Source organism: Hemitrygon akajei, chromosome 12 (assembly GCF_048418815.1).
Source record: "Hemitrygon akajei chromosome 12, sHemAka1.3, whole genome shotgun sequence".
Lineage (NCBI taxonomy): Eukaryota > Metazoa > Chordata > Chondrichthyes > Myliobatiformes > Dasyatidae > Hemitrygon > Hemitrygon akajei.
In genome coordinates this window covers 14470724-14493307 of record NC_133135.1, presented here as the reverse complement: position 1 = coordinate 14493307, position 22584 = coordinate 14470724, and positions in this window count along the sequence as shown.

Sequence of the window (22584 nt, the reverse complement as noted above, 5' to 3'; positions counted from 1 at the left end):
AGTTGTTGATCTTTGAACCAACTTGGAATTAATTCTCCAGCTAAAAGGCAGCAGAATTTTAAAATAAAGTTGTTGTTTGTTAAACTGGTATAGATAAATGGAAGCTTCAAGCACCGTTTCCTACAGAGCAAGTGCAAGATTAGCACCTAACGGCAGTGGAAACAAATGATGAGAAGGAAGAGGACACAATCTTTGAATTCTCTATTTTCGCACCAAATCTTGCTCTTAACTAAAAACAAGAAAGAGTATACAAAGCTATTAAGTTTTAGTTAAAAGCTTGCATAACCCCCAATATTAACACTTTATCTTAATGCTCTCAATAAGGTTTTCATCATAAACATTGCAGTTAATAGTAATTACAGTGTCTCTATAACCATTATTCACCAACTTTACTTCGGAGCAATTTGAAAAAAAAATGTACACTGGTCAGCTGAGCATTAAACCGAAGGTTTTTTGAAGCACCATCCAAACTGTAAAACTCAGTGTTTGAATGCTTGCATTAAAAGGGACACTTTGAATCTGTAAGGATTAATCACTAAAAACCTGGACATTTTGATTAATAAGCAATAGTTTCTGGGTCCAAATATTATCTGTGGAAAGTGTTTTAACGTTCAGTTCCTTGCATGGTGATAACACAAATGCATTATTTGCAAAAGAATTGTGAAATGAAAAATTAGAAAGAACAAAGTGGAACCAGAATTCTGGGAGGAAGCGTAGATGCAAGAAAAAATTCTCAGCAGTTCAAATAATAAGTTCTCTTCCCTCTCCTGCAACCAGAATTAACAGCTCAAGTTAATTGTGCATCATCTAAGCTACAAAACTGTAAGCAAGTTTAAATATGCAGAAACAAGGAGTGATAGACGGGAACACAGGACAAGTTCTGGGAAGGAGTAGATCGAAGGAAAAGCAAAATGTATTACACTCCATTACAAATCTTTCCTTAGTTCCCTCTAACCCTCCCTCACTTTCTCTGTATCTTAGAACTGTATAGCTTAAAACATTTCAAAGTTCGAAGTATATGTATTATCAAACTACGTACAGTATTTGTCATCATATACTACTTTAAGATTCATTTTCTTGCAGGCATTTTGCAGGAATATAAAGAAATACAATCTGAGAGTCTGAGGCCTCCATTGATCAGAGTTGACGATGGATATTGCATATGGTATGCAAGCCAGGGCAGTACAATATGGAGAGCAAGCAGTTACCCATCCAGCAAGCTCCCCATCTCCATGCATCTGATGAACCCAAAGGAACGTCAGAGACCGATACAGTTTGGTACCAGCGGCATCACATGAGTTAACCGTCAACATTGAACTCAATGTATGACTGCCTTCAGGACTCCAGCTCCGGATTGATCCCCTTGGGGCTTAAATCCCAAATCCTTCCCCATGAGTTGGTGTAGCCGCAAGGCAGCAGAGGTTTGAGCTCAGAGTTTTCCTTCTCCTAGATGACCTTCCAACCACAACTGACGAGCCCCATCTGCCTGAAACAATTGGTTTTAAGGCACCACTAACCTGCCTTTGCCCCTTCTCTTTCCACCGGGCTTAGTAGTTAAGCCACTAGCTGGACAGGAGCTGGACTTTGGTGTCAAAGGCTATATGACACATGCCATTGGGAGCATTTAGTAGGTAATGGAAGCTTGTCCCATTACCACCCCTGGCTATAATAACCTTAAGAACCAAAGAAATGCAATAGAGTTTATGAAAATCTATAAATAACAAAGACTGACAAACAACCAATGTACAAAATAAAATTGTGTAAATAATAATAAAAAAATAAATAAATTACACTGAGAACATGAGCTGCAGAATCCTTCAAAGTGAACCTAGAGGTTGTGAAGTTAGTTCATCATTGAGGTGAGTGTTATGTTTGATCTTAATAAAGACAAATTTAGCATGGGCAATCGCCAGAACATTTTCTTAACAGAATGGCTTTTGCCCAACACTGAGCACACACGCCCAACTCATCAATGTCATTTCCAGTTCCATGGTGAACGACCCGCATTGCCCACTTGGAGCTGAAGTTCTTTATTATGTACACACATAGTAACACATCTTCCCCTTTTCAAGAGAAGCAAACTCATTACTATGTCCTCATGAACCCATGAGGAACAATCCTTCCCTGTTACGAGTTTCTCGAGTTACACTGGGTAATCATCCAAGCCACACAAAAACATCCGTGTACTCTCTCATGAGTGTTACGTGATCATATTTAGTCTGTGAAGCCACTCGGAAACTCTTTCCACCAGGTTGAGCTTTACATATGCACTCAGACCTAAAATTGGGTATACTCTCTTTTCCACAATCAGTAGATGTGCCTTTTGGTGCTACTCTTTGCTTGAACGTCACTATACAGCCCCATTTCAGTGGAACATTCTCTCCAGTATAGCCTTCATATTTAACTTCACTGGATAAATCTTGCTCTTTATTTTGAGAGTCATGTAATCATCCATGGATAAAGGATAATTCTGTTTTACCAGCACTAGCTGTTTGTAAAGAATCTACAAAGACTTCCTCCATTTCCTCCGCAATCATGTGCACTTTTCTCTTGGTAACACCAGCTTCACAGCAGTTGGCAAAGTGATTTTTCCCACAATTATTATAAAACTTTCCATAAGCAGGGCATGTCTTTGGAATGTGCCTACCTCCACATTTGCTGTTTGAGCCTCCCTCTTCGTCTTGCTGTTGCTTTGGGAAACACCTTGTACCATTCACCTCTGTTTTCACAGCTTCACTGTTGTGCTGATCCTGTGCAACTCCTTAGCTTGTGATCATGTTGTCTCTGCTGCCCAACACATACTGTATTCACAGCCCTTTCCAGTGTCAAATCTTTTCCATGGAGCAATCTTTCTCTGAGCTTATTATCTCGGATTCCATAAATTATTTTGTCTCTAACTAGTGAGTCTCTCAAATCTCCAAACATAGGATTTACTCAGTGTGTGAAGCTCAGCTAAGTATTGGTCAAATCTAACACCATGATTCTGGTCACAGGTAAGGAACTTACATCTCTCAAACATGACACTTATACTTGGGACAGAATACTCCTCAAATTTTGTCATCAGATTAAAAGTTGTCTCATCAATTTGTAAGCTGTTATAGATGTCCAAATAACCTTTGCTAATTACACATAGAAGAACAAATGCTTTTCACTTTTTGTCTGCCCCTCCCATTCCGCTAGCCACTAAATGCATATTGAACACTGTTGGAAGTATTTCCAGTTATCAGGTAGATTGCTAGTTAACTGCTTAGGTGCAGGAGCACTTAGGTTATCAACGATGGGAATTTCTGGCCTCGCCTGAATTTCTTGATGAACTTGAGAACAACATCTTTTCAGTCACTGACATCTCTTTCTTCAGTCACTCATGGTATTCCTTTACACTCCATGCTTAGTCCTCATGCTGACTTCTGACATCATGTAATGTTTGTTCTAATAAAGATAAACTGAGCATGGGTAAACATTAGAATATTTTATTCTGAACACTGTTCAACCTGCAAGCATGCAGCCCGCTCACTCATATCATTTCAGGTTCTGGGGTAAATTACCCTTATTGCCCACTGGAAACTGAAGTTCTTTATGGTGTACACACATAATAAAACAGCGATTGAAGTTATCCATGCTGGTTCAGGAGTGTGATGGTTGTAGAGTAATAACTGTTCCTAAACCTATTGGTGCAGAACCTAAGGCTCCTGTACCTTCTGCCTGCTGGTAGTAGCAAGAAGAGATCATGGCCTGGATAATGGAGGCCTTTAATTATAGATGCTGCTTTCCTGTGGCCAAGGGCCTTGTAAATGTGCTCATTGAAGGGGAGAACTTTACCTGTAATGGACATTTATTGTCAATCTCCATTTTCCCTTGAGAAAAATGGTTTGGCACAGCTAAGAATGGCCAAAAGGCCTGTTTCTGTGCTGTAATGTTCTATGATTCTATGGTTCTAAAGTGATGGTGATTCACCACAGTCCAGGTGAATTTGCTCTCATATTACTGTGTATGGAATTCCAGGATTTAAACGGAGCAACAGTGAAAGACTGGCAGTACATTGATAAGTCAGAATGATGTGCAACTTGAAGGGGAACCTTCAAATGCTATTTCTGTGCATCTGCTGAGATTTCTCTTCTGCATAGTCAGTGTCAAATTTTGGGATTGGACCATGGTGAATAACTGTAGTTAATTTTGTAGTTCATTTACATTACAGCCACAAAGGTAGAGAGACTGAATACTTTGCATAGTGAATGGGGTACTCATCAAGTTGGCTGCTTTATAATAGATACTGTCAAGCTTTTTGTAAGTTGTTAGCACTCCACTCTGCCAGACAAGTGGAAAAGTTTCCATTACTCTCCCAACCTGCGCCTTTTAGATGATGGAAAATCTCTAGGGTCCGAGATATTGAACCATTCACAAGAGTGTGCAGGGCAACCTTGAGCTTCCTGTTGCCTGCCACTTTAATTCTCCATCCCACTCCCACTCCAATTAGAATCAGAATCAGGTTTAATATCATTGGCATATGTGACATTTGTTAACTTTGTAGCAGCAGTACAATGCAATACATGAAAAATATAGAAAAAAACAGAATTACAGTGAGTGTATATGCATATATTAAAGGACTAAATTGGATTAAGTAGTGCAACAACAGAAATTTTAAGAAAGTAGTGAGGTAGAGTTCATGGGTTCAATGTCCATTTAGAATTTGGATGGCAGAGGGGAAGAAGCTGTTCTTGAGTTGCTAAGTGTGTGCCTTCAGGCTTCTGTACCTCCTTCCTCATGGTAACAATGAGAAAAGGGTATGTTCTGGATGGTGTGGGTCCTTGATGATGGAAACAGTTTTTCTGAGGCAATGCTCCTTGTAGATGTATTGGATTGTAGTAGAGAGACTACAATCCAATGATGGAGCTGAATAACTTTACAACTCAAAACTGCTCAGTAGATCCATACCCCCCATACCAGACAGTGATGTAGCCAGTCAGAATGCTCTCCATGGTACATCTGTAGAAGTTTTTGAGTATTTTAGGTGACAAACCAAATCTCTTTAAACACGTGAATAAACATAACTGCTATCTTTGCTTCGTTATAGCAGCTTCGTTATATGTTGGGAGCAAGTTAGATCCTCAGATATTGGCACCAAGGAACTTGAAATTGCTCATTCTCTTCACTTCTGATCCTTCTCTAAGAACAGGTGTGTGTTCCCTTGTCTTACCTTTCTGAAGTCCACAATCAGCTGTTTGGTCTTACTCAGGCAGGCTGAGTGCAAGGCCAACTAGCTGGTACATTCCACTCCTGTATGCCCTGATGGGGACCCCCACCACTCATAACATGCTGTCTTCTCATTGTTACCATCAGGAAGGAGGTACAGAAGTCAGAAGGCACACACTCAGAGATTCAGGAACAGCTTCTTCCTCTCTGCCATCCAATTTCTAAATTGAAAAGGGTGAATTCGGGACTGAAGGCTATTGCATCTGAATGCGCACAGTATATGAAATAAGGTAGATGAACTTGCAGCACAGTTGCAAATTGGCACTGAATCATGGCTGGGAGCTTAATCTCCAAGGATGCATGTTCTGTCAAAAGGATAGGCAGGAAGGCAAAGGGGAGGTGTTGCTCTGTTGCTGAAAAATACAATCAAATCATTAGAAAGAGGTGACATGGAGTCAAAAGATGTTGAATCATTGTGGATAGAGCTAAGGGACTGCTAGGGTAAAAGACCCAGATGAGAGTTTTATATAGATCCCCAAACAGTAGTAAGGATGTGGCCTACAAATTACAAGGAGAAATAGAAAATGCATGCCAAAAGGACAGTGTTAAAATAGTCCTGGGGGATTTCAATATGCAGTTAAATTGGGAAAATCAGTTTGGGGCTGGATTACAGGAGAGCAAATTTCTAAAATGCCTATGAGACCCCCAAACAGTAGTAAGGATGTCAAAAGGGTAATGTTACAATAATCATGGGGTCAGTTAGAGCAGCTTGTAGTTGAGCCCACTAGAGGATGAGCTATTCTAGATTGGGTGTTGTGCAATGAACCAGAATTGATTAGAGAACTTATGGTAAAAGATCCCTTTGGGACAAGTGGTCACAATATGATTCAATTCACTCTGAAATTTGAGAAGAAGCTAAAGTCAGATCTATCAGTATTACATTGGAGTAAAGGGAATTACAGGGAAATGAGAGAGGAGTTGGCCAGACTTGATCAGAAAAGAACACTGGCAGCAATGACTTGATAAATGCTAACACACCATATGCCTTTTTAACAACACTATCAACCTGCACAGCAGCTTTGAGTGTCCCGTGGACATGGACTCCAAGATCACGCTGATCTTCCACACTGCCAAAAGTCAAACCATTAATATTATATTCCGTCTTCAAATTTAATAAGGTGCCTCACATGAGGCTGCTTAACAAGATAAAATCCTATGATATTACATGAAATCTGTTGGCATGGATAGAAGAATGGCTGACAGGCAGAAGGCAGCAAGAAGGAATAAAGGGGGCCTTTTCCAGTTGGCTGCCAGTTACTAGTGGTGTTACTCAGAGGTTAATATTGTTAATACTTTGCCCATTGTTTGTCAATGATTTAGATAATGGAATTGATGGTTTTGTGACAAAGTGCGCAGATGATACAAAGGTATGTGGAGGGGTAGGTAGTGCTGAGGACGCAATGTGATTGCAGCAGGACTTGGACAAATTAGAAGAATGGGCAAAAATGTGGCAGTTGGAATGCAGTGTTGGGAAATGTATGATAATGCATTTTGATAAAAGGAACAATAGTGCAGACTATTATCTAAATGGGGAGAAAACTCAAACATCAATAGTGCAAATGAACTTGGGAGTCCTTGTGCAAGACTCACAGAAGGTTAATTCGCATGTTGAGTCTGGGGTAAGGAAGACAAATGCAATGTTGCATTTATTTCAAAGGGAATAAAATACAAAAACTAGGAGATAATGTTGAAGCTTTATAAGGCAATAGTCAGGCAACGCTTGAAGTATTGTCAACAGTTTTCAGCCCTATTTCTCAGAAAGGGGGTATTGCCATTGGAAAGAGTTCAGAGCAGGTTCATGTGGATGATTCCAGGAATAAAAGTTAACATATAGTCAGAGTGGCTTTGTCAAGGGCAGGTCGTGCTTTATGAGCCTGATTGAATTATTTGAGGTTGTGACTGAACTTGAATTATTTGAGGATGTGACTAAACTTGAATTATTTGAGGATGTGACTAAACTTGAATTATTTGAGGACATGACTAAACATATTGTTTAGTCAATATGCTGGAAATTCAAACAACAACACACACAAAATGCTGGTGGAACACAGCAGGCCAGGCAGCATCTATAGGGAGAAGTGCTGTCGACGTTTCGGGCCGAGATCCTTTGTCAGGACTAACCAAAAGAAATCTCTTACTATCTTTCCTTTCGGTTAGTCCTGATGAAGGGTCTCGGCACGAAACGTCGACAGCGCTTCTCCCTATAGATGCTGCCTGGCCTGCTGTGTTCCACCAGCATTTTTTGTGTGTTGTTGTTTGAATTTCCAGCATCTGCAGATTTCCTCGTGTTTGCACTTTATTTCAGTATTCACTGTGGAAAAGGATCTTGGTGATTGTAGTGCAGTCTTGCAGCAGACTGAAAAGCTTGAGCATGTGGATACAATATTAAGAAAGAGGATGTGCTGGAGCTGTTGGAAAGCATTAACTTAGATAAGTCACTGGGACTGGATGAGATGTACCTGTGGGAGGCGAGAGAGGAGATTGCTGAGCCTCTGGCATTGATAAGGTAACCCATGCAAGGCTTATTGAGAAAGTAAGGAGGCATGGGATCGAAGGGGACATTGTTTTGTGGATCCAGAACTGGCTTGTCCACAGAAGGCAAAGAGTGGTTGTAGATGGGTCATATTCTGTATGAGGTCGGAGACCAGTGGTGTGCCTCAGGGATCTGTTCTGGGACCCTTACTCTTTGTGATTTTTATAAATTACCTGGATGAGGAAGTGGAGGGATGGGTTAGTAAGTTTGCTGATGAGACAAAGGTTGGGGGTGTTGTGGATAGTGTGGAGGGCTGTCAGAGGTTACAGTGGGACATTAATAGGATGCAGAACTGGGCTGAAGAGTGGCAGATGAAGTTCAACCCAGATAAGTATAAAGTGGTTCATTTTGGTAGGTCAAATATGATGGCAGAATATAGTATTAATGGTAAGACTCTTGGCAGTGTGGAGGATCAGAGGGATATTGGGGTCCGTGTCCATAGGACACTCAAAACAGCTGTGCAGTTTGAATCTGTGGTTAAGAAGGCGTACGGTGTATTGGCCTTCATCAATCATGGAATTGAATTTAGGAGCCGAGAGGTAATGTTGCAGCTATATAGAACCCTGTTCATACCACACTTAGAGTACTGTGCTCAGTTCTGGTCGCCTCACTACAGGAAGGATGTGGAAGCCATTGAAAGGGTGCAGAGGAGATTTACAAGGATGTTGCCTGGATTGGAGAGTATGCCTTATGAAAACAGGTTGAGTGAATTCAGCCTTTTTTTCCTTGGAACGATAGAGGATGAGAGGTGACCTGAGAGAGGTGCATAAGATGATGAGAGGCATTGATCATGTGGATAATCAGAGGCTTTTTCCCAGGGTTGAAATGGTTGCCACAAGAGGACACAGGTTTAAGGTGTTGGGGAGTAAGTATAGAGGTGATGTCAGGGGTACATTTTTTACTCAGAGAGTGGTGAGTGCGTGGAAAGGGCTGCCGGCAATGGCAGTGGAGGCAGATATGATAGGGTCTTTTAAGACACCTTTGGATAGGTACATGGAGCTTAGAAAAATAGAGGGCTAAGGGTAATCCTAGTAATTTCTAAGGTAGGGACATGTTCAGCACAACTTTGTGGACCGAAGGGCCTGTATTATGCTGTAGGTTTTCTATGTTTCTATATGAGGAGCATTTGGCAGCTTTGGGCAAATACTCACTGGAATTTAAAATAATGCATGGGGATATCCTTGAAACCGACCAAATGCTAAAAAGTGGATGTGGAGAGAATGTTTCCTCTAGTATAATTCTGGTCACCAAATTATAGGAAAGATGTCAACAAATTAGAGAGAGTACAGAGAAGATTTACTAGAATGTTACCTGGGTTTCAGCACCCAAGCTACAGGGAAAGATTGAACAAGTTAAGTCTTTATTCTTTGGAGCGTAGAAGGTTGAGGGGGATAAAGGTATTTAAAATTATGAGGGGAATAGACAGAGTTGACATGGATAGGCTTTTTCCATTGAGAGTAGGGAAGATTCAAACAAGAGGACATGAGTTGAGAGTTTGGGGGCAAAAGTTTAAGGGTAACACGAGGGGGAATTTCTTTACTCAGAGAGTGGTAGCTGTGTGGAATGGGCTTCCAGTAGAAGTGAGTGGTAGAGGCAGGTTCAGTATTGTCATTTAAAGTAAAATTGGATAGGTATATGGACAGGAAAGGAATGAAGGGTTATGGGCTGAGTGCAGGTAGGTGGGACAAGGTGAGAGTAAGTGTTCAGCACGGACTAGAAGGGCCGAGATGGCCTGTTTCTGTGCTGTAATTGTTATATGGTTATAGTAGGGATATCCAGAACTGGAGGGCACCACCTCATAATTGAGTGGTGAACTATCAGAACAGAAGTAAGGAGGAATTATTTTAGCCAAAGATTGGTGAATCTATAGAATGTCCTGCCACAGACTGTGGTGGAGGCCAAGTTCATGATTGGCTGGCCCAGCAAGGAATACGGACAGAGGGCAGGAGTAAAGGGTTGAATAGGATCAGCCATGATGAAATGGAGGAGCAGACTTGATGGGCTGAATGGCCTAGTTCTGCTTATCGTCTTATCGTCTAATCATCAATTTTGTCTCACATAATTGATTCCCTAGCACTGAGGTTGAACCAATAAGCAGGTTTTTCCATTGTTTTGTGTTTAAAACAATTTACCAGTTGACAAAAAGCAATGGTTTATAATGAAGAGGAGGTATGAAGAGAACAAATGAGTCTCAGATAGCAGCAATATGCTTTTGCACATTGCCTTGATCAAAGGCATACAGGGACATTGAACACAAATAACTTTAGTCATTGACAACAGTTTATTTCTTATGCAAATCATTTCCTTCTATTGCTTTAGGGACTTTACCGCTATTAAAGTACAAACGGTAGATTAGAAGGGTTTTGAAACGTTGCCTTGAAGAATATAAACTTTTCAACATTTCATCACCAGTTATCGGTGATGACTGTATTCCATTTGGAACCTTTTCAACTCATTGAGTTGAAATCACCATGTAATTTGATTTTCTGTTACTGTGAAATCTGGTTTGAGATATATTACTGTGAGTGTAGGCATAAGGAAGGCAAATTTATTTTTCTAAGGGAAATTAGGAATTATATGGGTTTTCATGATAAATCAATAATTTAAAATACGTTAATAGTTTGTTTACAATTGTTGAAATAATTTAATTTCCCAAAGAAACATATAAAGGATTTGAACTTGTGTTTTCAAATTATTTCATAGCTTTCTAGATTTCTCATGTAGTGTTGTATTCTTCATGTCCCATTCAGGAGAGCTAAATGTGGAATCTATTATAGCTAACCACAACTGTAAATTGCACCATCTCAGATCGCAAGACCCTGCAGTGGATAATGAGGTCAGCTGAGAAGATCATCGGGGTCTCTCTTCCCGCCATTACAGACATTTACACAACATGCTGCATCCGCAAAGCAAACAGCATTATGAAGTACCCCACACTCCTTTCATACAAACTCTTCTCCCTCCTGCCATCTCGGAAAAGGCACCGAAGCATTCGGGCTCTCACAACCAGACTGTGTAACGGTTTCTTCCCCCAGGCCATCAGACTCCTCAATAGCCAGAGCCTAGACTGACACCAACTTACTGTCCTCTACTGTGCCTATTGTCTTGTTTATTATTTATTGTAATGACTGCACTGTTTTATGCACTTTATGCAGTCCTGGGTAGGTCTGTAGTCTAGTGTAGATTTTTTTCTGTGTTGTTTTTACATAGTTCAGTTTAGTTTTTGTACTGTTTCATGTAGCACCATGGTCCTGAAAAACATCTCGTTTTTACTGTGTACTGTACCAGCAGTTATGGTTGAAATGACAATAAAAAGTGACTTGACTTGACTTGATATTATCTTAAGGAAAAGAAAAGATGTAATTCTTCTGCGAAGGCAGAGTACTCTTCAAAGTCAAGGTAAGTGTAGATATAACAGTGATCAAGTTACTCTAGAACTTTGGCTGACTACATGGGTCTGAGAAAGTGTACAAGAGAGTCTGAGTTTGTGTTATTTGTATGGCATAATATATACAGTTGAAGTCAGAAGTTTACATACACCTTAGCCAAACACATTTAAACTCAGTTTTTCACAATTCCTGACATTTAATCCTAGAAAACATTCCCTGTCTTAGGTCAGTTAGGATCACTACTTTATTTTAAGAAGGTGAAATGTCAGAATAATAGTAGAGAGGATGATTTATTTCAGCTTTTATTTCTTTCATCACATTCCCAGTGGGTGAGAAGTTTACGTACACTTTGTAGTATTTGGTAGCATTGCCTTTAAATTGTTTAACTTGGGTCAAATGTTTTGGGTAGCCTTCCACAAGCTTCTCACAATAAGTTGCTGGAATTTTGTTCCATTCCTCCAGACAGAACTGGTGTAACTGAGTCAAGTTTGTAGGCCTCCTTGCTCGCACACGCTTTTTCAGTTCTGCCCACAAATTTTCTATTGGACTGAGGACAGGGCATTGTGATAGCCACTATAATACCTTGACTTTGTTGTCCTTAAGTAATTTTGCAACAACTTTGGAGGTATGCTTGAGGTCATTGTCCATTTGGAAGACCCATTTGCAACTGAGCTTTAACTTCCTGGCTGATGTCTTGAGATGTTGCTTCAATATATTCACATAATTTTCCATCCTCATGATGTCATCTATTTGTGAAGTGCACCAGTCCCTCCTGCAGCAAAGCACCCCCACAACATGATGCTGCCACCACCATGCTTCACGGTTGGGATGGTGTTCTTCGGCTTGCAAGCCTCACCCTTTTTCCTCCAAACATAATGATGATCATTATGACCAAACAGTTCAATTTCTGTTTCGTCAGACCGGAGAACATTTCTCCAAAAAGTAAGATCTTTGTCCCCATGTGCACTGACAAACTGTAATCTGTTTTTTTTATGGCAGTTTTGGAGCAGTGACTACTTCCTTGCTGAGCAGCCTTTCAGGTTATGTCGATATAGGACTCGTTTTACTGTGGATATAGATACTTGTCTACCTGTTTCCTCCAGCATCTTCACAAGGTCCTTTGCTGTTGTTCTGAGTTTGATTCGCACTTCTCGCACCAAAGTACATTTATCTCTAGGAGACAGAATACGTCTCCTTCCTGAGCGGTATGACGGCTGCGTGGTCCCATGGTGTTTATACTTGTATACTATTGTTTGTACAGATCAACGTGGTACCTCCAGACATTTGGAAATTGCCCCCAAGGGTGAACCAGACTTGTGAAGATCCACTATTTTTTTTTCTGAGGTCTTGGCTAATTCCTTTCGATTTTGTTTGTAAACTTCTGACCAACTGGAATTGTGATATAGTCAATTAAAAGTGAAATAATCTGTCTGTAAACAATTGTTGGAAAAATTACTCGTGTCATGCACAAAGTAAATGTCCTCAACGTCTTGCCAAAACTACAGTTTGCTAATATGAAATCTGTGGAGTGGTTAAACAATGAGTTTTAATGACTTCAACTTAAGTGTATGTAAACTTCTGACTTCAACGGTAAATGCAAGTCAAGTAAGTCACTTATCATTGTAAAGCCATTCACATATGAATTATAATGGAATCTGTCTTTCCTCTTTCTTATAACAGTAGTTGCAAAGAAACCCAGTCACAGAATTGTTGTCAAAGAGTTGACTTGCCGCACTGTCAGAGTGAGAATTCAACCACTTCAGCTTATTCTCTTGACAAGTTTATGAACACCCTTATCGGAGGAACTGTTCTGTTGTCATCTCAGCAAAGCCAATGAAAACATAGCAGTTCTTTGAACTGAGATATGAACTCTGGCCATGGGTGTTGCCAAACTTGCAGAGTACTTCCTGCACTTTGGCTTTATATATTTCAAGTTTCCTGCTTTGATTGTTTTTCAGTGATTTTGAAATTTATCGCTTCATCCTTTCCTCTCATACCCTAAGAGTGAGTAAAACAAAACTGCTGGTACTGCAACTATGCAAAGTTGCAGGTAGTAACTGTATATCCTGTTCAGATTCCAAATCTTCTATGTTTCATGTGAGTTGTGCAGGGTATGATGTGAACGCATTGAGTAGAAAATTCAGGAGAACTTCAAAAGTCAATGCTAAAGTAAAATTTATTATCAAGGTACATACAAGTCACTATATTCTACCCTGAAATTCATTTTCTTGCAAGCATTCACAGTAGAACAAAGAAATACAATAGAATGAATGAAAAACTACAAAGACTGACAAATAGCCGATATGCAAAAGGAGACTAACTGAACAAATGCAGGAGAGAAACAAATAACTATAACTAACACGAGAAAATCTGCAGATGCTGGAAATCTGAGCAACACACACAAAATGCTGGAGGAGCTCAGCAGGCCAGGCAGCATCTATGGAAAAGAATACAGTCGATGTTTCAGGCAGGGACTCTTCGGCAGAACTACATAAGTTAATAATACTGAGAACATGAGTTGTAGAGTCCTTGAAAATGAGCTTGTAGGTTGCAAAATCAGTTCAGTTTATGAGCTAAGTGATGATTCAGGAGACTGATGGATGTAGGGTAATAACTATTCCTGAACCTGATCGTATAGGACGTAAGGCTCCTATAGAACTTGAGTCCTTTCTCATACAAAATCACCCGGATGATTTTCGGTCTTTGCTTGATTGCTAACACCATCAAGAGTGCTTATTTGGTCTGAGGTGGAATGAACACCGCTACCAAACGGATTGCTGAATTCTCCTGTGGCAGGTAAAATGGGTGGAGCGGCTCCTCAGTTAGTTAAGGACCCCCACCACCCAGGACATCCCCTCTTCTCATTTTTACCATCAGGAAGGAGGGGCAGAAGCCCGACGGCACACCCTCAACGATTCTGGAACAGCCATCAGATTTCTAAATGGGTATTGAACCCATGAACATTATCTCACTACTTTTTTTCAAATTTCTGTTTTTGCACTAATTTTAATTTAGGTATTAAATACACATACATATATATACTTAGTGTAATTCATTTTTCTATATTTATCATGTATTGCATTTTACTGCTGCTACAAAGACTACATATTTCAAGACATATGCCAGTGATATTAAACCCGATTCTGATTCTATTCTGTTACATTAATGGATGTAATATGTATATTTCAGACCTTGTAGCACTATGGGAGTGTTGCACTGTTGAAATATTTGAGAGAAAACACTTCTCATGTAGAAACTAAAGTCCTCGTGATATTGTTCTGTAAAAGTACTGAGACCTGAACAACAATTATTCCTGGGGAAAAACAAAATATTCAAGAGAGACAGACGTAATCATGGGAATGATTGTGCAGTCTCCCTTGTCTCCACTGCTGAGAAAATTCATGCCCCAAATTATCCTGGACAAACTCCATCCTTTCTGAAGGAATCTTATCCAAACCACAGTGTGAGAAAGGGAATAATTGTCATGACTTGTTTGTGGCTTTCACATGACAGTCACAGCTTAGAAGGACACTATGCAGCCTGTTGAGTCAACACTTGCTTCATATAAAAGAAATCTGGTTGGTCCTCTCCTCAATCTCCTCAATCTCTTCAAATTGTTTTCTTTCAGAAACATATTCTGTTTACTTCCCTACCTCCATTTTGGATGCTACAATTCAATCTGCTTCCAATACTGCGCATTGGCAGGATATTCCAGACCTAACCAACAACTATGCAATAAATGCTTCCCTTCTCTCAGTTTTGGTTCCTTAGCTAATAATTTTCATTCTACAACAGCTGCATGCCGTCACTTCTGCCAAAACAAAAAAAATCTCAGCAGAGATTACCATCAACTGTTGAATGAATGGGGGCTTTTCAGTCTTGCCTATTGTTATGCTGAGTTGAAAACCAAGAAGCCTTCAATTATCAAAACTGAATACGCTGATGATTATGCCATTATAACACACACACTAAGGAAGATGTGCAGATTTCCCTGAAACTCTTTCTAAATACATGCAAAAGGTTGAGAAAGAAATTTACTGCATCAAGATGCCTCTGGCAGCTGAGAAATAACCATGTATCAAGATTTACACTCAGCAGCCAGTTTATTAGGTACACCTATACACCTGCCTATTAATGCAAATGTCTAATCAGCCAATTATGTGGCAGCAGCTCAATTCCTAAATGCATGCAAGAATGGTCAAGAGGTTCAGTTGTTGTTTAGACCAGACATCAGAATGGGGAAAAAATGTGACTAAAGTGTATGAGACTGTTGAATGATTGTTGTTGCCAGACAGGGTAGAACCATAGAACATTACAGCACAGAAACAGGCCTTTTGGCCCTTCTTGGCTGTGCCGAACCATTTTTCTGCCTAGTCCCATTGACCTGCACCTGGACCATATCCCTCCATACACCTCTCATCCATGTGCCTGTCCAAGTTTTTCTTAAATGTTAAAAGTGAGCCCACAATTACCACTTCATCTGGCAGCTCATTCCACACTCCCACCACTCTCTGTGTGAAGAAGACCCCCCCCCCATGTTCCCTTTAAACTTTTCCCCCTTCACCCTTAACCCATGTCCTCTGGTTTTTTCTCCCCTAACCTAAGTGGAAACAACCTGCTTGCATTCACTCTATCTATACCCATCATAATTTTATATACCTCTATCAAATCTCCCCTCATTCTTCTACGCTCCAGGGAATAAAGTCCTAATCTATTCAACCTTTCTCTGTAACTTAGTTTCTCAAGTCCCGGCAACATCCTTATAAACCTTCTCTGCACTCTTTCAACCTTATTAATATCCTTCCTGTAATTCAGTGACCAAAACTGCACACAATACTCCAAATTCGGCCTCACCAACACCTCATACAACCTCACCATAACATTCCAACTCTTATACTCAATACCTTGATTTATAAAGGTCAATGTACCAGAAGCTCTCTTTACTACCCTATCTACCTGTGATGTCACTTTTAGGGAATTTTGTTTCTGTATTCCCAGATCCCTCTGTTCTACTGCACTCCTCAGTGCCCTACCATTTACCTTGTATGTTCTACCTTGGTTTGTCCTTCCAAAGTGCAATACCTCACACTTGTCTGTATTAAACTCCATCTGCCATTTTTCAGCCCATTTTTGCAGCTGGTCCAAATCCCTCTGCAAGCTTTGAAAGCCTTCTTCACTGTCCACTACACCTCCAATCTTTGTATCATCAGCAAATTTGCTGATCCAATTTACCACATTATCATCCAGATCATTGATATAGATGACAAATAACAATGGACCCAGCACTGATCCCTGAGGCACACCACTAGTCACAGGTCTCCACTCAGAGAAGCAATCCTCTACTACCACTCTCTGACTTCTCCCATTGAGCCAATGTCTAATCCAATTTACTACCTCACCATGTATACCTAGCGACTGAATCTTCCTAACTAACCTCCCATGCGGGACCTTGTCAAAGGCTTTACTGAAGTCCATGTAGACAACATCAACTGCCTTCCCTTCATCCACTTTCCTTGTAACCTCCTCAAAAAACTCTAATAGATTTGCTAAACCTACCACGCACAAAGCCGTGTTGACTCTCCCTAATAAGTCCCTGTCTATCTAAATACTTGTAGATCCTATCTCTTTGTACTCCTTCCAATAATTTACCTACTACCAACATCAAACTTACTGGCCTATAATTTCCCGGATTACTTTTAGAGCCTTTTTAAACAATGGAACAACATGAGCTATCCCCCATTCCTCCGGTAGTTTCTCAAAGTAGTTTGAGAATCTCATAATCTGCTGATCTCCTGGGAAAAACAAAAAAAAAATCAGTAAGTGGCAGTTATGTGGAAGAAAATTACTTCTAATGAGAAAGGTCAAAAGAAAATGGGCAGACTGGTTCAATTTGACAGGAAGATGACAGTAGAATAATATGCATTATGACAGTGGTGTGCAGGACAGCATCTCTGACCATACAACATGGTGAACCTTGAAATGGATAAGCAACAGCAGCAGAGACCACAAACATACACATAATGGCAACTTGATTAGGTTCAACAGGTACCTGAGTGCATGTACAAACAAAATGCGGAGTACTTTACACACTGAAGCAGCTTTCTGCACCAGGAAGCAAAATGAAGTAAAGCTTTGATAATGTAATTTTATGGTGGTTGACAGCAGCGCTGGCCCAAAGAAATGTGTTTTCTGGCTTGGAAATTTTAAGTGGATAATGAATCTCTCTCTAAGAGGGTAGAGAATCTCTGGAATTCTCTGCACCTGTGATGAGGAAGGCCAGATTATTAAATATATTTAGGATGGACATAGATGGAATTATGTTTTTTGGGAACTGGCACAGAAAGGGAGTTAGACCAGCAGAAAATCAACAATGATTATATTGAATAATGGTGCAAGATTGAGGGACATAGTGACTTACTTCTTTGTGTGCTTGTGAATCAGCACACCTCTGGACTTCTAGATGTTATCCAAGTTTCAAAGTAAAATTCATTATCAGAGTACATACATGTTACGACATCCAACCCTGAGGTTATTTTTCCTGCAGGTGTGGAGACCCACTTTCTACGCAGGTGAACCGGCTCACAAAATGGTGCGTGTATCGGCAGAGAGGCCAGCCCCAAAATGGCGCTGGGCCTTCTTCTTCACCAGCAAGGGGATAAAGCCCACGCGCGGGAAGAGAGTTTTGTAATGCACCTCTGATGTCATTTCCGCCCGGCGAGGGCAGGAAAGGAACTGCGTAAAAGCCAGTGCCGCGAAGTTTAAATAAACTAGTCTCAAGTGCAACTTACAGACCGTGTGTCGTTATTTCTAACTCTGTATGTAGCACGTCGCTACTCAGGCATACCTAGAAAATCTATAGAACAGTAATTGTAGACAGGATTAATGAACTATGCAAATACAAATATAAATAAATTGTAATAATTAATGAGTATGAAATAACAAGATAACAAGTCTTTGAAGTGAGACCATTAATTGCGGGATCACCAAAAATAGACTAAGTGTACTTAGCCCCTTTTGTTCAAGAGCCTGATTGTTGAGGGGTAGTAACTGTTCTTAAACCTGGTCATGTGAATCTTGAGGCACTTGTACCTTCGACCTGATAGTGAAAACAGAAAAGTGTGGTGAGGATCTTTGATGATGGATGCTGCTTTTCTATGACAGCATTTCAGGTAGATGTGCTCAATGGCTGAGAAGGATTTACCCGTGATGTACTGGGCCGAATCCACTACATTTTGTAGGATTTTCTGCTCAAAGGCATTGGTGTTTCCATACCAGGCCCTAATGCAACCAGTCAGCACACTTTCCACCACACTTCTATAGAAATTTGCCAAGATTTTTGATGACATTCCAAATCACCATAGACTACTGAGGAAGCAGTGTATCCCTTTTAATTGGAGTATTCCAACACATTTTTATTTCATTCTTCTTTTTATCTGTAACACAGCATTATAAAACATTTTTCAGTGAACTCAATAAATTTAAAGGTATGTAGTAAGGGCAATGTTACAATAGCCATGGGGGACTTCAATATACAGATAAATTGGGAAAATCATATTGGTGCTGGATCCAAAGAGAGGGAATTTGTAAAATGCTTCTGAGGTGGCTTTTGAGAGCAGCTTGTGATTGAGCCCTCTAGGGGATCAGCTTTTCTGGATTAGGTGTTGTGTAATGAACCGGGTATGATTAGAGAGCTTAAGGAAAAGGGATCTTTAGGAAGCATAATTATAATATAATAAAATTCACCCTGCAGCTTGATAGAGAGAAGACAAAGTCAATGCATCAGTATTCCAGTGGAGTAAATGAAATTAAAAAGACTTAAGAAAGGAGCTGGCAAAGTTTGATTGGAAGGGAACCTGGACAGGGATGTTGGCAGAACAGCAATGGCTGGAGATTCTAGGAACATTCAAAAGGTGCTTTTTGGATACATTCCAAAGATGAAGAAGTCATAGTCATAGAAAAGTACAGCACAGAAATGGGCCTTTTGTCCCATGCAGTCCATGCTAAGCTATTTAAACTGCCTACTCCCAATGAACTGCACCAAGAGCATAGCTTTCCATATGCCTATTAACCATGTACCTATCCAAACTTCTCTTAAACTATGAAATCAAGCTTGCATGCAACACTTGCGCTGACTCTCATGAACCTCTGACTGAAGAAGTTTCCCCTCATGTTCCCCTTAAACATTTCACCTTTCATCCTTAACTAGTGACCTCTAGTTGTAGTCTCAACCAAAAACTGAGGGGAAATCCTACACAAAATGCTGGTGGAACACAGCAGGCCAGGCAGCATCTATAAGGAGAAGCACTGTCAACGTTTCGGGCCGAGATCCTTCATCAGGACTAACTGAAAGGAGAGATACTAAGAGATTTGAAAGTAGTGGGGGAGGGGGAAATGCGAAATGATAGGAGAAGACCGGAGGGGGTGGGATGAAGCTAAGAACTGGAAAGGTGATTGGCGAAAATGATACAGAGCTGTAGAAGGGAAAGGATCATGGGACGGGAGGCCTCGGGAGAAAGAAAGAAAGTGGGGGGGGAGCACCAGAAGGAGATGGAGAACAGGCAGGGTGATGAGCAGAGAGAGAGAGAAAAAAACAAATAACTAAATATGTCAGGGATGGGGTAAGAAGGGGAGGAGGGGCATTAACAGAAGTTAGAGAAGTCAATATTCATGCCATCAAGTTGGAGGCTACCCAGCCAGTATATAAGGTGTTGTTCCTCCAACCTGAGTGTGGATTCATCTTGACAGTAGAGGAGGCCATGGATAGACATATCAGAATGGGAATGGGACATGGAATTAAAATGTGAGGCCACTGGGAAATCCTGTTTTCTCTGGCGGACGGAGCGTAGGTGCTCAGCGAAATGGTCTCCCAGTCTGCGTCGGCTCTCACCAATATATACAAGGCCACACTGGGTGCACCGGATGCAGTATACCACACCAGCTGACTCACAGGTGAAGTGTCGCCTCACCTGGAAGGACTGTCTGGGGCCCTGAATGGTGGTGAGGGAGGAAGTGTAAGGGCAGGTGTAGCACTTGTTTCACTACAAGGATAAGTGCCAGGAGGGAGATCAGTGGGAAGGGATGGGGGGGGACGAGTGGACAAGGGAGTCGCGTAGGGAGCGATCCCTGTGGAAAGCAGAAAGAGGGGGGGAGGGAAAGATGTGGGATCCCGTTGGAGGTGGCGGAAGTTACGGAGAATTATACATTGGACTTGGAGGCTGGTGGGGTGGTAGGTGAATATACCACTGTGTTGTTTGAATTTCCAGCATCTGCAGATTTCCTCGTGTTGCATTTATCCTACCCGTATCCCCTATAATATTGCATACCCCTATCAAATCTCCTCTCAATATTCTAAGTTCCAAGGAATAAACATAGAAACATAGAAAACCTACAGCACAATAGAGGCCCTTTAGCCTACAATGCTGTGCGGAACATGTACTTACTTTAGAAATTACCTAAGATTATCCATAGCCCTCTATTTTTCTAAGCTCCATGTACCTATCCAGGAGTCTCTTAAAAGACCCTGTCGTATCCACCTCCACCACCATCATCAGCAGCCCATTCCACACACTCACCACTCTCTGCATAAAAAACTTACCCCTGACATCTCTGTACATGCTTCCACGTACCTTAAAACTGGGCCCTCTAATGCCCTAACCTATTCAATCTTGTCATATAACTCAGGTCCTCTAGATCCTTGTAAATTTTCTCTGTATTCTTTTAACCTTATTTAAATCTTTTCTGTAGATAGGTGATCAAAATACTCCAAATTAAGCCTCACCAATATCTTATACAATTTTAACATAACAGTCCATCTCCTGTATTCAATAATTTGATTTATAAAGGCCAATGTGCCAAAAGCTTTATTTATGACCCTACCAACCTGTGATGCTACGTTCAATGAATTATGGACCTGTATTCCCAGATCCTGCTGTTCTTCTGCACTCCCCAGTGCCCTAGCATTCATTGTGTAAGACCTACCTTGGCACTTGTCAGCAGTGAATTCTATCTGCCATTTTTCAGTCCATTTTTCCAGCTGGTCTAGATTCCACTGCAAGCCATGATAGTCCTCTTTGCTGTCCTCAATCTTGGTGTCATCTGCAAATTTGCTGATCGGGTTAACCACAATATCATCCAGATCATTGACACGGACCATAAAGGATCAGCACTCCACTAATCTCAGGTCTCCAGTCAGAAAGACAACCACCTACTACCACTCTTGGATGACACAATTAAGGGCTTTATGACCAATTTTTTTTTGCAGATAATATAAAGATAGGTGGAGAGATAGGTAGTGGTAAAGAAACAAGGAGTCTTCAGAAGGACTTTAATAGATTGGGAGAATGGGCAAAGAACTGGCAGATGGAATAAGACTATAAACTATAGGAGCAGAATTAAGCCACTTCATCATGGCCGATCCAATTTTCCTCTTAGCCCCAGTCTTTTGAGTTCTCCCTGTATCCCTTTACTTCTTGACCAATCAAAAATCTATCAACTTCTTCCTTAAGTTTTAGATTAGATGGTTTGAGTATCTCAGAAACTGCTGATTTCCTGGGATTTTCATGCACAACAGTCTCTACAGTTTACAGAGAATGAAGTGAGAAAGCGAGAATCAAAGAACAAACACAAAAAACATGAAAAGCGGCAATTCAGAGGGTGAAAATGCCATATTAATAAGAGAGATCAGAGGAGAATGGCCAAACTGGTTCAAACTTAAAGGAAGGCAACAATAACACAAATAATTACATGTTACAACAGAGGTGTGCTGAAGAGCATCTCTGAATGCACAACATGTTAAACCTTAAAGTAGATTGCTACAACAGCAGAAGAATATAAACTTCCTGCACCTAATAAAGTGTCCACTGAGAGTATGTGGAAAAGACGGAGCTAAACTCTAGGTCAAAGACTCTTCATCAGTAATTTCCCTGACCAATCAATGTGACACCTATCACTTCTCTGACTGGGCTCATTTACCAACTCAATGCTTACAAACTACCTTGGTGTTATATAAGAAAAATAAAGAGGACATAATCCGATTTCTCCAAATGTCACTCAACAAAGAAGGACGATTTTAACCAGTAATATCCAAGCCTAGGATTTTTGGCAAGAGAAATCTGTGCTGCAATTTTGACATTATTTACCTTTATTACAACATCAAAAACATATAAGAGTTAATGCTCCCTCAATCCAGCCAATAAACATTTCTGTTCAAGGGTTACCACTGTTTAGTTTTAAACTGAAGACTTGTTTCATATTAACTGCAAAATGAGCAATATGGTTATCTTCAGTGTGCTAAAGTTATTTCCTTATAGGCTTCATTTCCTGGAACTGCAGCCAGAATATTCATTGCATTTGCAATTATTTTTTCAGACTCTGAACTGTTTGCCAAGCCTAACTGTTTCCTCATTGAAGACA